The 18,158-nt window shown below is 41.5% G+C and overlaps 1 protein-coding gene across 13 annotated transcripts in view; it reads right to left on the bottom strand.

Moving 5' to 3' along the window:
* LOC108705540 (CUGBP Elav-like family member 4) overlaps positions 1-18,158 on the bottom strand; it is a 614,898-nt gene that overhangs the window by 48,795 nt on the left and 547,945 nt on the right. The window lies entirely within an intron of this gene.

Raw genomic sequence — 18,158 nt, 5'->3', positions numbered from 1 at the left:
TCCTTATCATTTACAGTAGGGGGTACATTATCCCTTATAATACATGAGTGATACTCAGAGTTCCCTGTATAACTCAGCCTGCAGCCTTGTGCCTTTATATGGTCACAGAACAACCCCTCAGTGACTTCTAATATCCTTATCATTTACAGTAGGGGGTACATTATCCCTTATAATACATGAGTGATACTCAGAGTTCCCTGTATAACTCAGCCTGCAGCCTTGTGCCTTTATATGGTCACAGAACAACCCCTCAATGACTTCTAATATCCTTATCATTTACAGTAGGGGGTACTTTATCCCTTATAATACATGAGTGATACTCAGAGTTCCCTGTATAACTCAGCCTGCAGCCTTGTGTCTTTATATGGTCACAGAACAACCCCTCAGTGACTTCTAATATCCTTATCATTTACAGTAGGGGGTACATTATCCCTTATAATACACGAGTGATACTTTGAGTTCCCTGTAATACATTTAACAGCAGTATTTCTTTATCCAGTATATATATATATATTATGGCCTTGGCATATTAGACATGATTTTTGTCTTTTATTTATTTTTGTAAATAAATTAATAAATAACAAATAAATGTTTTTTCCTCACTACACAGAGAAGTCATGCTGCTCATGGCTGGATTTTTGCGTGAAGACAAGGGAATTTATAAATTGGTGAGAATTCCCAATTTCAGATTAATGAGAACCGCGTGAAGCCACCAGGGTACGTAAGTTCCATTTTTTAATGGCATAATGTTGATATTGATTGTGCTCTTAATTGCGGCTCATCGACAAAGGAATTTTTTAATGCATACATTTCCTGCTAAGTTTCACCCAGCCTAGTCTTAATTAGACTGCAACACTTATTTAATTAACCCTGATCCACCATGCTGTTTGCTAAGCAGGGGCTAATGATCGCAGGCTCTTCAGGGGCCTTGCGTGAGAAATACACAGGGAGCTGCAGTTCAGAAGCCTGAGATTAAAAGGATTTTCATTGCAGCAGTCTGTGAGCGGGACTTGTCTCACTACTGATTCATTTGAGATCTGCTCAATTCATTAAAAAAAAAACTGCTTTGTGCTATTTAGTTTCTCTTTAAATTCCGTTCAAATACTCGAATGCAACTAGAGGACATTGTTGGTACTGCAAGTGGAAGGGAAAATATTATTTAGCGCATTCGGTGGATGAACTTTGTTTCGTGCAGAGATACTTTTTATACAGATACGGGATCTGTTATCTGGACGTCCATTATCCAGATTATAGGAAGGCCGTCTCCCATATTTATCCAAATAATCCAAATTTTTACAAATGTATTTCCCTTTTCTGTGTAATAATAAAACAGTAGCTTGTACTTGATCCCAACTAAGATATAATTAATCCTTATTAGAAGCAAAACCAGCCTATTGGGTTTATTTAATGTTTATATGATTTTATAGTAGACTTAAGGTATGAAAATCCAAATTACAGAAAGGTCTGTTATCTGGAAAAAAAAACCCAGGTCATGAGCATTCTGGATAACAGGTCCCATACCGGCACATATTTTTTATTGTTTTGTTGGTTTTGTTAAAATTGAATGTTATGATTAGTAACAGGTTGGTCTAGTCCTGTGAAGGTTCTATGATCCCAATGGATACAGGTTGCTCCAGTTCAGTCTTTAAAAAGATTTGGTGAGTGGAGCACGGCAATTTCTTGACCACGCCCATTAGTGGCCACACACCCTAATTTTACAAAATTTGTCAGGTTATGAAACACATTTCTGTGGTTTTTATGTGTTATTACAGTTTTGCTAATGAAGGTGAATTGCCCTTTAAACTGTGAGTCTAAGTTCTCCCAAGAGACTTGCTTATCTTAAATTGTTGCAAAAGTATCTAAGTATCTATTCTGGACTCTCTGCCAAAAGCCAGTTAGAAACTTTGTATCTTGTTCTGGCTGTTCAAAGTGCAGGAGATCAAAGAGAAAGTCGGGACATGTCACTAAGAAATCCGGGACTGCGGGTTGAGTTGTCAAAATTGGAACTCAGGCTTGATAAAGAGCACAGAGTGGCCCGAAACATTGCCCTTTTGCGGATACACATGGGCTTAATAAAACACTGATTTCACTAAGTAATCTATTGGTGTGCTTCTGGATTTTTAACTACAAGTATCTATGACCCTGTGCAAGGGAAAGGTCTTCCGGTAAAGGACCCAGCACTTCCAACCAGTGATCACCGATCAGGTAGAGCACTTCACTATCGTGCAGTCAAAATTGGGACTGTCCCGCTCAAAATGGGACAGTTGGAAGGTATGTTCATGGTTTTCTAAAAAGTAAGGACACCTAAAGAAATAAGATAGAAATGCTTCATATTGGGATCCATTCATTAAACTTACTTGCGTCCAAACTAGGGATGCACCAAATCCTGGATTTGGCCAAATTTGTGCTATTTTGAGCATGATTTGAATTCAACCAAAACCTGAATGAACCAACGCCGAACCCTATAGAACATTAAAATATTGGAGCACGCATTTTGTGCATGTTCACGTTTAGATTCTTGGATCAGGTTTTCCACCCGTGCTCCGGCAGATGAAGGTTTGGATTTGGTTCAGTATTCAGTCAAATCTGTAACCTTAGATTCCGCCAAATGTTTTGACACATTGCATGAGACACAACTCCACCTCCCGGCTGTGAGTAAAACATGGTATTATGGGTGCAAAGGAAATTGCATTCAAAATTGCACTTTGCACACTGAACTTGCATCGATTAATGGTCCCAATTTTGTTTTGGATTTCAGTTCCAGCCCAAGGTCCAGTAGGATAAGCTTCTATGACAGATGTGACCTGAGTTTCTGCAAATGATTTACAATGATCCCTAAGCTTTTCTTCTCAACAGCTCACTGAGCATGTGCAGTGCCACCAGGGAGGCCATGTTTTCTGAGGCTGGAAAACCAGCAGGGGGATGAGGTTGGAAGCGAGACTGGGGCAGGGCAGTGATGTTTGTGGCGGGACGGTGGCATTACCGGAGGGACTGGTGACATCAGGGGCAGGACTGATGGTGTGGCATCAGCAATGTCATTATTTTTAATGTCCTATCTGGATTAACTCATTTGGAAATCCAGACAGGAGGGTTTCACCCGGACAGCCCTTCCAAATACCGGGCTGCCCGGGTGAAATCAGGACGGGTGGCAACCCTAAGTGCAACCGACACAAAAGGTGCCCAACAAGTTCAGAAGATGAGGAGCTGCTAAGAATAAATTTGAAGGTCCGGATTGTTATAGGCTGCTGAACCTTTTAGGTTTTAGTTCTACTTTATGGTTTGACTTTTTTCACCAAGGGTTTTTATATTTTGGTGTCAGACATCTAAGAACAACTAATGACTAACATCTACAGGAACTAATGATCTGTAACATCTACCCCATAACACCTAATTCTCTTTCCCATACAGTAAGTGGACAAACACCATATTTCAGGCTGACCAAGTAAATCACCATCTTTATGTACATGAAAAAGCACCATTCCATAATATAGCATCCACCTTCCGATAGTAAGACAATTGTCCAAGACAACATATTGTCACACAGGTAAGAGGTCATGTGCAAGAGCAATGTCTTCCCTTGAAGTCTTACTCTTCTGGTTTTGGAGATAGTGGAAAACTAAAATCTTTCTTTGAAGTTTCAGTCATCTAAGTTAGAAGATAGTGGAAACTTTCCTTGAAGTTTAACTCTTATGGGTCAAATGATAGTAAAGGACTGATGTCTTCCCTTTAAAGTCTCACTTATCTGAGTCAAGCGACAATGTCTTCCCCTTACTATTCTGGTTTAGGAGATTGTAGAAAAGCAGCATCTTTCTTTGAAATTTCAATCATCTAAGTCAGAAGATAGTGGAAGAGCAACATCTCCCTATGAAGTTTCACTCTTCTGGGTCCACTAATGTCTTCCCTTGAAGTTTCACTTTTCTGGGTTAGGAGATACCAATATCTTCCCTTGAAGTCTCACTCAGCTGGGTCATGAGATACCAATATCTTCCCTTGAAGTCTCACTCAGCTGGGTCATGAGATAGTGGAAGAGCAAAGTCATCACTGGTGGGACACCCAGCTGGAAATCTCTTTATGACTATATGAAAAAAAGGTAAAGATAGGCCAAAAGCAATGGAAGTGTAAAATAGGAAGAGACAAAAGAGAAATGACCATGAAAGAGAGAGAAACCAAAGTAGAGAACAACAGAATAAGCAGGGAAGGTAACAGGGGAGGGGGTGAAAAGGCAGAATGAGACCATGGGCATTAGTTAGGACATGTAAAGAAAGAAAGTTGGGGGATGCCATAAAGAAGGTATGGGAGGGCAATAGAAATGTAGAGTAGGGAAGAGTCAAAGGAGAAAATACAGAAAGAGGAGGATGTTGTGGTTGATTAGAATACAAAAGAGTAAAATATAGGGGCCAGCAGAGTATACAAGCCTCTGTGTATTTGCTATTTCTTTTCCTTTTTGCAAAGTCAGTGATGGAGCGCGACGTAATCCATAGCTTTATACTGCTGTGCTCGGAACGCTGCAGAGAACCCATGCTGTGTAATTGAATATCAATAGGCGAGTATAAAACTGCAAAAACAACCTGTCAGATGTTGGCGTACACAACAACTTGATTATCTGCTGCTGACAACGTAGGAAATTGGCTTTTTAGCTGCTCCGGAGAATAATCAGAAGGTACATTAACCCATTAGCGAGAATACCAATAATGGTTGCCAGGGGGCATCTCCCCCATCCATGGTCCAGGTTAGAGCTGAAAGATGGGAAAACACTTACAAGCAGCAAGTTAGGTCACCCTGAACTTTCCAACCCTTACAGTGGAGGGAGACTTCAAAATAAGTGAGACTTCCAGGCAATACTGTATGTTGATTTTTCACTATCACTTGACCAAGAGGAGTGAAACTTCGAGGAAAGACTTTGGTCTTCTACTATCTCCTGGCCAGGAAAAGTGAAACTTCAAGTGAGGCCATTGGTCATCCACAAAAATGACTCGTAAAGGCCAACAAAACAACCAATGTGTTTTGCTGTCTGGGAAAAACTGTACATGCGCAGTGCAACCCACTAATTGCTTGGACTATTGTTTGACACAAGACCAATGTTTAAGTTAAAGATGAACATTTAGCAAGCATAAACATAGCATATGAAGGATTGAAAACCATACATAACATGCTGAAATGAAAAATGATTGGCTTTTTGTACCAAGTAAATATAGTCTAGTCAGGGATCAATAAGGCTCTTTTAAAATTGGAAAAAGAATGTTTGGCTGTGCAGACTGCAGGTAATAAAGCACCTGTGAGTCTTTTGTTCATAGAATTATGAGGCCTCCATGCTTCAGCCCATGGCCAGATACCTAAACATTTCCAGCAAAACGTGTATTTAACTGGGGGGTGGCAAAGTCATACAGATACAAACACAGAAAAACAGCAGCCATGGAAGCCAACAAAGTCATTAATGGAAATGTTTTCTCATCCTAAACCACAAATTGCTCCAAATGATCAGTCTGGAACAGATATGAACACATTAAAGCAATGATGTTATTACATTGGAAGCATCTCTGTGTTGTTATTGTCTCATATTCTTTCCAGTTAGCCTTAATGCCATCATAACCAACTTGCCCCTTGCAGAGAAAATTAAGGAAGGAACAGAGGAGCAACATTTTCCAAAAGGCTGCAGTGCCCAACCCACGGGCAACCATTCTGTTGTTGGCACAGTAGATCCAGTCAGCAGATATGGTTGTTGCTCACAAGGTTTCATTTAATTTCGGGACATGTGTCCTTGATGAATGGTCAGACCATAGATATTTATTGAAAAGCCCAAAATAGTTGAATTTTCGGGGTAATTTAGCACAGACCACAGAAACTTCCAAATAGGATAGGGAGTTTTTTTTTTCCCACAAAAAATTTGGATTTCATAGTAAAGTTTTTAGCAGTCTTTAATAAACCCCCAATGATAGCACCAAAGGATGACATTTTGAAATGGTCTTCCAACTGGCATTTGCATATATGGGAACTCATCTCCAAAATGTTGTGTTTTATGATAAAATTATTCTTTCTACCAGACATTTGTCCTTTAAATGCTGATATCTCTAATGGCATGGGCAGTTTAAGAGTAATTTACTTCTATTTTAAATCCATATGTCTACTTTCTAGAAGTCACGTCATGCTCTTTGTACCCAATGTTTTAAAACTCTACACAACTCCATTAAAATGGGGTTCCACATAATAAAAACATTAGTTATATTGAGTACTGCTCGATTTACTTTGCTTTGGTCAACTTTTTGATTCTGTAACAATGGGCCAGATTCAAATCAGTGGGAAAAAACTTATCTCATGGTTTATCACATGAAAACTCTTGGACGAGATTCAATTCCAAGGAGAAAAAAACGTCCCCCCCCAAAGACTTCAATAGAGTTTTCACATGATAAACATTGAGATAAGTCTTTCTCAATTGAATTGCATCTCAAATTGAATCTTGTCCATGACATTTCACGTGATAATTATTTTTCTCAGTGAATTGAATCTGGCCCAATGTTCCTTGGTCCTTAATAGTGAAGGCCCTTTGTTTTCTTGCATCAATGCATGATTGCAATATGGCAAGATCAATTGGTTGAAAGATTGCATTGATGACGTTATTGTATGGAGAGCCTTCGATTAAAGCAAGTCGGTGCAAGTATGGTTCTGCTCCCATTGGACCTAATAATCACGAGTCATAGAATCTACAACAGAGCCCAATTCTCAAGGCGAACACTATTAAGCAACCCTATATTCCCCTTATTTTGTATCAAATAACCTTCAGGTTCTTTCTAATACGTTGGCGCTTGAATGCACAACCTTTATGTTTTGGTTCTGGTTATTGAGCTTAAGGGTGGCTAAAATACTGTAGGTAACAGCAGTACAAAACAGTTATTAGTCTTAGAGAAGTTACTGACATGGGGGTACCCAAATGAGATATAGGGAATCCACTGTGACTAGGGGTCTGCTGCTGGGATTTGAAGATGAGAGAGAGATCAGCAGCTAAAGCAGATATTGAAATGTAACCCACTGGCACTAGAAGTAATGTACTGTATAGAGTAAATCATATCCAATTTTCTCACCCTTCCATAGTACAAAAGCCAGCGACTTACCCAGGAACTCATTATTTTCAAGCTGAGGGAAAACAAAGGTATTTTCCGCCTTGGAAACGAAAACCCTGCCTGCCCATTTGTTGAGGACGGCTAGTTGGCCGGCATTTGTCAAGCGGACCAGCAGGCACCTATTCAGTTGTGGAAGCGCAGCTGGTCTCTACTGACAGTGCAGGGTAATAGCGCGGCAGTAATTGAAAGAGCAAAGCTAAGGAATGTGGAAAAGTCTTAGAAAATCACAATGCCATGGAAAACAAGGAAAACATCTTAAGGGCTCCCTGTGCACTTGTCCTATTGTGACACCTAATTTACTATCAAATGGCTTTTTAAAGAAAAAAACAAACAAAAAGAAAGCTCTCTGTGAGCGGCTTGGGAAATGGATTATGGAACAAGGAAAGTCAGACCAGTTAACCTGGTAACCAGAAAACAGAACACTCTCAGGTTATTGCCTTTATATTTATGACTTTCCTATTCATCTTCAAGTCTGTTATCTACACAGCTGCCTGGCTGCTAGAGTAAAGAAGAAACAATACTGACTCCCAAATCTGAGTTAGCAATATATTAGCCCAATTGATGGGACCAAAACTTTAGCTACCCCAATCTTGAGGAAAGATGCATCTGGCTGTGAATTTAGTGCTACTCCTGATAGGTCTTCATGTTACACCCATGTGATGCAATAATCGTCATGTTGTCAGTGGGTGCTGAAGGACAACAGGTTGGGCAACACCTTATTTTTAGGTCTTGCCCTATTTTTGTAAGCTTGCTCTATTATCCCAATCTTGTCTTATTGTACACATATTGGCCTATTGTAGCCATCATAGCCAGCTGACTCTGTGTTGCCCTGCTGTTGCCACCTTGTTCTGTTATCCCTATCTAGCCCTGCTGTTGCCATACTGTCCCGCTAGTGCCATCTTGCCCTAATGTTACTATACTCTACTGTCTCCATCTTGCCCTACTGTTATCATGTCCTCAATTTTGCCTTGCTGTGTCCATCTTGCCCTGTCATCTCCATTTTGCCCTACCATTTTCATCTTGCAGTATTGTCTTCATCCTACCATACTATCTCCATCTTGCCCCACTGTATCCATCTTGTCTTACTGTGTCCATCTTGTCCTACAGTTTCAATCTTGTCCTACTGTCTCTATCTTGCCCTACTGTCTCAATCTTGTCATACTGTCTCAATCTTGCCATACTGTGTCCATCTTGCACCATTATCTCCATTTTACTCTACCATTTTCATCTTGCACTATTGTCTTCCTCTTACCATACTATCTCCATCTTGCCCTACTGTCTCCATCTTGTCCTACTGTCTCCATCTTGCCCTACTGTCTCCATCTTGTCCTACTGTCTCCATCTTGTCCTACTGTCTCCATCTTGCCCTACTGTCTCCATCTTGTCCTACTGTCTCAATTTTGCCCTACTGTGTCCATCTTGCCCTACTATCTCCATTTTGCCAGACCATTTTCATCTTGCCCTACTGTCTCCATCTTGTCCTACTGTCTCCATCTTGTCCTACTGTCTCCATCTTGCCCTACTGTCTCCATCTTGTCCTACTGTCTCCATCTTGTCCTACTGTCTCCATCTTGCCCTACTGTCTCCATCTTGTCCTACTGTCTCAATTTTGCGCTACTGTGTCCATCTTGCCCTACTATCTCCATTTTGCCCTACCATTTTCATCTTGCACTATTGTCTTCATCTTACCATACTATTTCCTCTTGCCCTTCTGTCACCATCTTTCGCTACTGTCTCCATCTTATCCTGCTGTCTTAATTTTGTCTTATTTAGGGAGTCTGAATTAAATGAAAGATCCTAATATGGATTATGATCAAATTGAAACTTCACAGCAACACCCTGCATTGATAAAGGGCATTATAGTTGCTTGACTTCCATGTCCCACAATCCTTTGCTATCCCTCTGGGGCTAAAAGCAATGTTAGAGGAACCCACATTGCACCGCAGGTCTGCCTGGTGTCGCCCACAATCCCCTATAGGCATGAATGTGTTTTCCTGCAGTTTAAACTCTTTCTATTTCATCGTTTTTATTGGGTTTTCCAAAGCATAAAAGATTTTCATTTTGACAGAGAATGTTAAGTATGATAAAATTAAATAAACGCATGTTCCATGCAGTTTACAACACAAGAGTATAAGAGTATATAATATTTATATCAATATAAGCACCATAACTACATTATAATAATGAGGCAATACAGCCATAAAATAATATTAAATAACCAGACCAACATAAAACCAAACCTGGCACGGTGGATCAACAACATCAAAAAGTTGAGTTTAAACTCAGTGGCGCCGGACTTGGCTCTCGTGGAACATTGGAAATAAACGTATAAATAAATAATCGCCGCTTCAGAGCAAAGTCACTTTTTTCCCCCGCGTCCCCTCCTCCCTCCATGGAACTTTTGCATTTTAATGTAATTTGAATAATAAAAATGTTAAAAGCTTTTTGGAAGATTTCAAGCAAAAGTTGGGACCGTATCCAAATGAGACGAGTGCTGTGTGAGGGGCTCCCCACAGGGCTCCTTGTGATGTTGCCGAGTCCTCCCTGACTTTTATTTTTTTATCTCTTTTTATTTTTTTGTGCTGTTTGTTGATTTGGGCCCCTTTCCCTTTAGACCCATAAAAAGACATTACACAATCAATTAGTCGCTGTGTAGGAAGCTGGGATGTGACTGGCGCTTTATCCCTCTTATCCCATTCCGAGCTAATGAATTCCACGGCACAAAACGCCCGCCCGTGTCCCTCAGGGGCCCTTAGCTGTCCTGCCAGCTGCCTGTCCCGTTACAAAGATGTGACTAGAGAGAAAAAGCAGTGCAGATGAGCATTTCATCCCCAAAGGGCCTTTTTTTGTGCCGGCATGATTCATACCCGCTGTCAGGGAGCCGGGCTGTGTGGCACTTTATTTCCGGGCCTGGCCACCACTGATTTATTAGCTCATTTAAACGACAATGGGCATGGCAGGGAGAAAGTGTGTCCTGTGCCTCTTGCAGACAGAATTAAGGAAAACTCGGCCGAAATAAGATTGCAATAATGGTTCTGTCGCCACCAACGCGCAAGTTGGCAGTGATGCAGATTAACTGTGAAGCCACAGACGCTGAGAGTGAATCGTTTTATTTGTGCCATCCCTCTCTCGTCTACATGTCACATATATACACAAGCGCAGCCCGGTGACCTGCTTTCCAGCCCGCAGCAAAAGGTGTGTGTGTGTGTATGGGGGGGGGGCATGCAGAGGCAGGGGGGGGGATTGTCACAATATTCTGCACTCTGATCTCATGCTGGAGGTAGGCAATGAAAATGTCTGTGAATGTAGACAGGGGAAGCTAATTAAGAACACAGATTTAAATACAGTGCCAATTCCATGTATAATACCCCAGAACACACAGCAGATAAATACAGTGCCAATTCCATGTATAATACCCCAGAACACACAGTAGGATAAATACAGAGCCAATTCCATGTATAATACCCCAGAACACACAGCAGATAAATACAGTGTCAATTCCATGTATAATACCTCAGAACACACAGCAGGATAAATACAGGACCAATTCCATGTATAATACCCCAGAACACACAGCAGATAAATACAGTGCCAATTCCATGTATAATACCCCAGAACACACAGCAGATAAATACAGTGACAATTCCATGTATAATACCCCAGAACACACAGCAGATAAATACAGTGCCAATTCCATGTATAATACCCCAGAACACACAGCAGATAAATACAGTGCCAATTCCATGTATAATACCCCAGAACACACAGCAGATAAATACAGAGCCAATTCCATGTATAATACCCCAGAACACACAGCAGGATAAATACAGAGCCAATTCCATGTATAATACCCCAGAACACACAGCAGATAAATACAGTGCCAATTCCATGTATAAAACCCCAGAACACACAGCAGGATAAATACAGTGCCAATTCCATGTATAATACCCCAAAACACACAGCAGATAAATACAGTGCCAATTCCATGTATAATACCCAGAACACACAGCAGATAAATACAGTGTCAATTCCATGTATAATACCTTAAAACACATGGTAAGATAAATACAGTGCCATTTCTATATTTAATACCCCAGAACACCTTGCAGGAGACCCTTCCTCACAGTGGTGTCACTAGATGTTACTGAGCCCCACTTAATTTTAAGGCCCCCATCATATCCAGAGGTTGTCCAATTTTACCAATATATATTTGAAATTGCTCATTAATTAGGGCCTCATGGGGCCCCCTATACCTCCTGGCCCCCCACCCCAGCAGCCGGAGGGTCTGCTTCCCCTGTAGCTATGCCCCTGATTCCTCATTATTTCTGCAATGGCCAACTGAGGGGAGGAGTCACATGAAGCAATGCTCTAGAATTCAAAGCACTTGGAAAGCGACCCTACCTCTATAGCCCTGCATATTCTACAAATTCTAACTTCTGGTGGGCTGCCTACACTGGACTTGGGGGCTTGATAAGTGAAAGAAGACAGGCCTTTACAGTGAGGGAATTAACGTTTCATGTCTTGCATTGGAGGTGCTGACCATCTACTGGTTGACAACCTGGTTACACTTGAGCAGATTTAGGAGGCTTCACAGGCGCCTTTCAATTAGGACATCCACCGGACACGAAATGTAACTGGTTTCTAGTTGGCACATTTCAGGGCGAACAGGTTTTGTCTCGCAAGAAAGAGCTTTGATGAAATTAAGGAAGAATGTATCCGCACACGCACGCAGACATCTCCCTAAAATGAGACTCACCAGAAATGAATCCTCGCAATCCTATCACGACAGCCAGTCTGGCTGCTTCCTTAACTCTGGAAATGTTGAAGATGCCAAGCTCGTTGGAAAGGGTAGCAGCTTAATTCATTATAAATCAGAACGAAGGCATCGTCTAATGAGATGCCTCTGTTTCTTGTGCCTGAGGTTCTCTTGAAAGGCCAAGAATCCCTCATGTGCAAGGATTGATGTCACCGTCAAGTCACATGGGAATAAGGGGGAAAAAAACCTAGCGAACAACCAATTATCCCTACTAAAATTAGACAAGTGGAGCCGTAGCAGACTATATGAATCCTGTATATGAATAATCTTGTACCATCCAGAAGCCAAATTTTAGGGCCAGAATGATTGATGCTGAAAAATTATACTTGGGTACCTGATTAAGAGAAGAGGGGCCCCAGCTAATGCAAGAAAGGCTATGACCCTCAACTGATGTCCAACCATATATTGGACTATATTTCCCAGCAGCCTTCAGCAGTCCTCAATATATATACAGTACTGAAAATGTTTGCTGATCAATGGAATATATATTGACACAGTAGATGAGTCTGTTATAATTGAATCTACACCCAGTGCTGCACTAGGGAACCAAGACAACTGCCCCATCTGATTCCTTCAGCAACATCTCGACAACAATATTATAAACAAGTTGGGAGTTCAATTATAATCAGTGATGAGCGCAAGGTTTCGCCATGAAAAAGACACCCATAGACTTCAATGGGAGAAAAAAATTGTTTCACGTCAAGAAATTGTCTAGTGGTAAAAAAAATGTTTTTGACACATCAAAAAAAAATTGTCGCCATAGACTTTAATGCATTTGGCAAATTTTTTGGCGTTTCGTGAATTTTTGGCGATTCGGATTCACCCATTACTATTCACAATAGAGCTGATTTATCTTCTAGATATAATGTGCAACTGAAATATATGCCAATTAAATCATTAGAAAAAGTAATTGGATAGAGCAGCTTTGAGTGATACTGTGAACTGGGCAAAAGAAATGTTTCCCTTGCCATATTGCTCTTCTGTCTCCATCTATCTTGACTGCTTCTACCTTGGCCTAGTCTCCACATTGCCTATTGCTAACATCTTTATTTCCATTATCTTATCCTACTACTGCCTATCTTGCTTTACCCTTGCCATTTTGCCCTACTTCTGCCACCATCTTGGTCCAATGATGTATTTTTTCCTACTGACACCATCTTGTTCCTCTATTAATGTCTATCTTGCCCTACTTTTGTTGTTTTCCTCTATTGTGGCATTTTTTTCTCCTAATATCATTTTGACCTACCGCCACCATTTTCCTCTATGATCGCGATCTTGCCATACTGTTCCCTACTGCCACCATCTTGCTCTGCTATTTTTGTCTTGCCCTACTGTCTCCACCTTGTCTTACTATCTCCATCTTGCCCTACTATCTAGACCTTGTCCTACTGTCTCCATCTAGTCCTACTGTCTCTATTTTACACTACTGTCTCCATCTTGTCCTAATGTCTCCATCTAGTCCTACTGTCTCCATCTTGTCCTAATGTCTCCATCTAGTCCTACTATCTCCATTTTACACTACTGTCTTCATCTTGTCCTACTGTCTCCATCTAGTCCTACTGTCTCCATCTTGTCCTACTGTCTCCATCTTGTCCTACTGTCTCCATCTAGTCCTACTGTCTCCATTTTGCACTACTGTCTCCATCCTGTCCTACTGTCTCCATCTAGTCTGCTACATGTTTTCCTGCTGGTGCCATCTTACTCTGCTGTTATAATTTTGTTAAACTGTTTCCATGTTGCCCTACTTTTGCTATCTTTCTCTACTGTTGGCATTTGAACCTACTAATACTATTTTAACCTACTGTTGGCATTTTCCACAATCACTGTGATCTTGCCCTACTGTTATCCTCTTGTCTCACCATATTTGCTATCCACCACGCTAAACTCCTGCAGATACTGTTCTGTAAGGTTCCACCATGATGTAGTCTTGCTCTCTTGCTAATTGTCTAAATGCCACCATCTTGCACTGCTGCTGCCTCCTTCCCTTGGAAGTCTTACTATCCACCACTCTTAAGACCTAAAACAACTGCTCTTTTTGGATCCACAATGTGCGGTGCCTTTGGCAACCACCTGTATCCATATTTATTTTCTAAAGATTGCTTTGGCCCCACTCACATTGCTCTAATGTATGTTACAATTTTATAAAAGCAAAATGCCCTCACAAGTTTATTTCTCTCACACTTTTTTTGCAAACTCCATATAAATTACCAGAGGGCAGGAGAGGAACTGAGGGAGGCAGGTGCGGGCGACTGTGTGTTGTACATTTATTATGTAAAGCAAAAATAAGAAAAAGCAGAATGTCAGCCCTGACTGCCATTTGAATCCTCAAGGAAAGAACGATTCTCAGATTAAATAAAACAACCTAAGGGAAAATATAATATGAGGCTCTAATTTGAAGTATCCAAGTACGGTGACAGCGGCAGCTCTGTTCCTGTTAATGTTCACAGTGCAACTGTCAGCGGGTCTGTAAATAGTCCATCTCCGTAGCTGGCACTCGTCTTGGACACATCAGCCCTTCAATTAACAGGAGAAGGGAAAACGAGCTTGGCACTTTCCTATCAGGTCTTTGCTGTTCCCATGGAATTCATGAAAGTGTACACAAATCTAATTACAAGCCCCACTGCTTTCCATTTACATGAAACTACTTAAGTTCAGGGTTGTTTATATCAAAATAATTGTTCAGAAATATCTTGGCGGATCTACAGCATCTGATCCCCCACTCCATGGAGCAAATCATGAGTCCTTACAAGGAGTGAGAGGTGCCCTGGAAACACACTCGATTGAACGGGCATGATAAAGAGGTGCCTTCTGCATAAAGGATGTGCCCGCACATGCACTCTATTGGCCAGTTTCTGTATGTAGAATAGTGTATAGGACAGAGATATTGTTCTTTCTTCTCTAGCTCAGTCAACTGCTTGAATTACAGATCTCCTACCTCGCCCCATAAAGTTGGCATCAGTATGTTCTAGTCCAGTCAGCTGCTTGCTTTAAAGACTCCCTGTAAGCCGCCATCAAAATTTTGTAGTCCCTCCCACTGCTTGGGATATATGGGGCAAATTCACTAAGATGCGAAGTTGCGCGCTTCGCCGCACTTCGCCAGGCGTAGTTTCGCCAGCGCTTCGCAAATTCACTAAAATCCGAAGTTGCGCACAGGGGTATCGTAAGGTTGCGGAGTTGCGATAGCGCTGTTTCGCTATATAAAGCGAAGTTACGCTAGCGAAGGCTAATTTGCATACGGCGCGAAATTCAAATTTCAATGGAGGAATACGTATCTGCACTACAAATGCCTAGAAAACCTTCAAATCTGCAAATAAAAATTTTATTTTGCCCTACACATGTGCCCACTGTCTAGGTAAGTTGCCATGAGTTAGGAAATGTAGGGGGGAGGAAGGGGAGCCCCAAAAATTTTTCGATATTTTTCAGCCTATCAGCCATCATGTAGAAAATTTTGACTTTTTTTGAAACAATCCCTATCTACTCTATTGCGCTTCGCCAGGTCTGAGGTGGCGAAGGAAGTCTAGCGTAAAGGTAGCGTTCAGTACACTGCGCAAGTTAGTGAATTTGCGTAGTTTCGTCGCTAGCGAAGATTCGCCTGGCGTAAGGTTGCAAAGTAACACTAGCGAAACTACGCCAGCGTTCGTTAGTGAATTTGCGCAGTAGCGAAAATGCCAAACGCTAGCGAATTAACGCTAGCGTTCGGCGCTTCGCGCCTTAGTGAATTTGCCCCATAGACTCCTGAACCCTAAAATGTAAACTGCCATTAGTCCTTGTACCTCCAGCTGCTTGACTTGGATCTTCGACGTATGTTCCCCCCCACTGCTTGTTACAGACTCCCTGCCCCATCCCTCTGTAAACTGCCATCAGAAAATTCTGGTCCCACCCACTGTTTCAGTTTTAGTCTTCTGGATCCCTCCCACTGTAAACTGCCATCCCACCCACTGCTTAAAGGGATGGTTCCCATTTAAGTTAAATGTTAATATGTTATAGAATGGCTAATTCTAAGCAACTTTTCAGCTGGCCCTCATTTTTAAAATAATAGTTTTGAATTATTCTTTGCACTCTTTCCAGCTTTCCAACTGACCCCATATAAAAAAAAAAACAAATACTCTGAAAGGCTAGAAATGTGTTTGCTACATTTTATTACTCATCTTTATTAGGCCTCTCCTATTCATATTCCAGTCTCCTGTTCAAATAGGTGTATAGTCTCTAGGGTCATTTTGACCCTAGCAACCAGATGGTAGAAATTACAAACCAAAAAGCTGTTGAATAAAAATCGAAATCACTCAAAATCTACAAATGAAAATCAACTGCAAATTCTCTCAGAATATCACCTTCTACATCAGGGGTCCCCAACCTTTTTTTTTTACTCGTGAGCCACATTTAAATGTAAAAAAGAGTTTTCACAAGCATGAAAATGTCCATGGGGTGCCAAATTAGGACTGTGATTGGCTGTTTGGTAGCCTCTATGTGAACTGGCAGCTACAGGAGACTCTGTTTGGCAGTACATCTGGTTTTTATTCAACCAAAACTTGCCTCCAAGCCTTGATATTCAAAAATAATCACCTGCTTTGAAGCCATTGAGTGCAACATCCAAGGGGTTGTTGAGCAACATGTTGCTCGCGAGCTACTCGTTGGGGACCACTGTTCTACATCATACTTAAAAACTTAAAAGAGAACAATCCCTTTAAATTTCAGCCTCCTTGTCCTTCCCCTGTGAGCCGCCATCAGAGAGTTCTAGGCCCGCCCACTGCTTATTATTGCTCTGGGGCAGGATTTCATAGGGACGCATCCGGCAGCAGGGGAAGTGGATTTATAATTTTTTTTTTTTTTTACCATATAGGCATCCGAGGGCCGCTCCCTTAAAGCTGGGTTAGTAGAACAGAACGATAATATTCATATTCTAGGGGGCATAAGCAGACCCAGAGGCAGCCTTGTTTGGTCCTTAAACAGGTTATTTTCCTTTAGGTTGGCCCAACAAGGAATTATCTGTCTTTATATTTATTACTGTTCGACTGGAAACATGAGTACAGAGTTTTTACTTTAACCCCCTGGATTGAATTTCCAAAAAAGTACTTTTTTTATTGTTCCAACCTGCCCTCCCCCCACACAAGTGAAGCCTTTAGAGCACGAGGCCAGGAATCGAATGCCGACCGGAGCTGGCAGTTGGCCGATGCTAATGACTTTGGGCAGCTCTTGTCTTGTTCTTCTAATGAGTGAGGGTATAGGGAATGCTGAGGATCCATGACTGGCAGAACTTAGCAAAAATGAAAGTCTAGAAGTAGAGGATAGTGAATGCTAAATAGTCGGCCTCCCAACTGGCCCCTTTCATTACACGTTTCTTTCGCCCAATACTTGGCGGCAGCAGAAGGCACTGAAAGTGTTTCACAAAGATAATTATTTCTACTGTGAATTTATAAGACCAACATAGGAGCCTTTCAGCCACCGGCATATGCTTATTAATTAAAGGCACTTAAGCATCAATCACTCAAACATGATTGACTGAGGAGCTGCCATTCTATGGGCCGTCGCTCGTATAACCAAGGAGCCATATCTTCCCTCCTGCTGCGACCTTCACTAGGGAGAAGGGGAGAAGGTTTGGAAGGGAGACTCATCCAAATTATAAAACTGCTCTTCTTCTAATCAATTCCACCTTTTACATTTAAAAAGTGAAAAGGCTCAGCTCCAATATTTGCATTTTTCTGTCTCTCTACCCATTTTTAAAGCATTCCGCCCTTAAACCAACCTGAACCTCAATACAGAAAAGATGTTACCCTGAATGGCTATGCAACGCCAACCTGCAATTTCTTGTTTCCCCTTGATTTAATAAATCAAAACAGGGACTAGGGGTATCCATGGCTCCTCATTACAAGGTATATAGAAACATTGGGGTAACAGTCACCCTGCTATAGTTCCAGGGGTACCCAGGGTACAAAAAAGTACTCACCCCAAATCTCCCCCTAACTGGCCTTCAGACTGGGTCCCCTTAGCTCATAACAAGGTTACAGATATATAGAAACATTGGGGTAACAGTCACCCTGCTATAGTTCCAGGGGTACCCAGGGTACAAATAAGCACTCACCCCAAATCTCCCCCTAACTGACCTTCAGACTGGACCCCCTTAGCTCATAACAAGGATACAGATATATAGAAACATTGGGGTGTCACCCTGCTATAGTTCCAGGGGTACCCAGGGTACAAATAAACACTCACCCCAAATCTCCCCCTAA

The sequence above is a fragment of the Xenopus laevis genome, chromosome 1S (genome assembly GCF_017654675.1).
Source record: "Xenopus laevis strain J_2021 chromosome 1S, Xenopus_laevis_v10.1, whole genome shotgun sequence".
NCBI lineage: Eukaryota > Metazoa > Chordata > Amphibia > Anura > Pipidae > Xenopus > Xenopus laevis.
The sequence above is the reverse complement of the archived record's forward strand: the minus strand, read 5'-3'. Positions and strand labels throughout refer to the sequence as shown.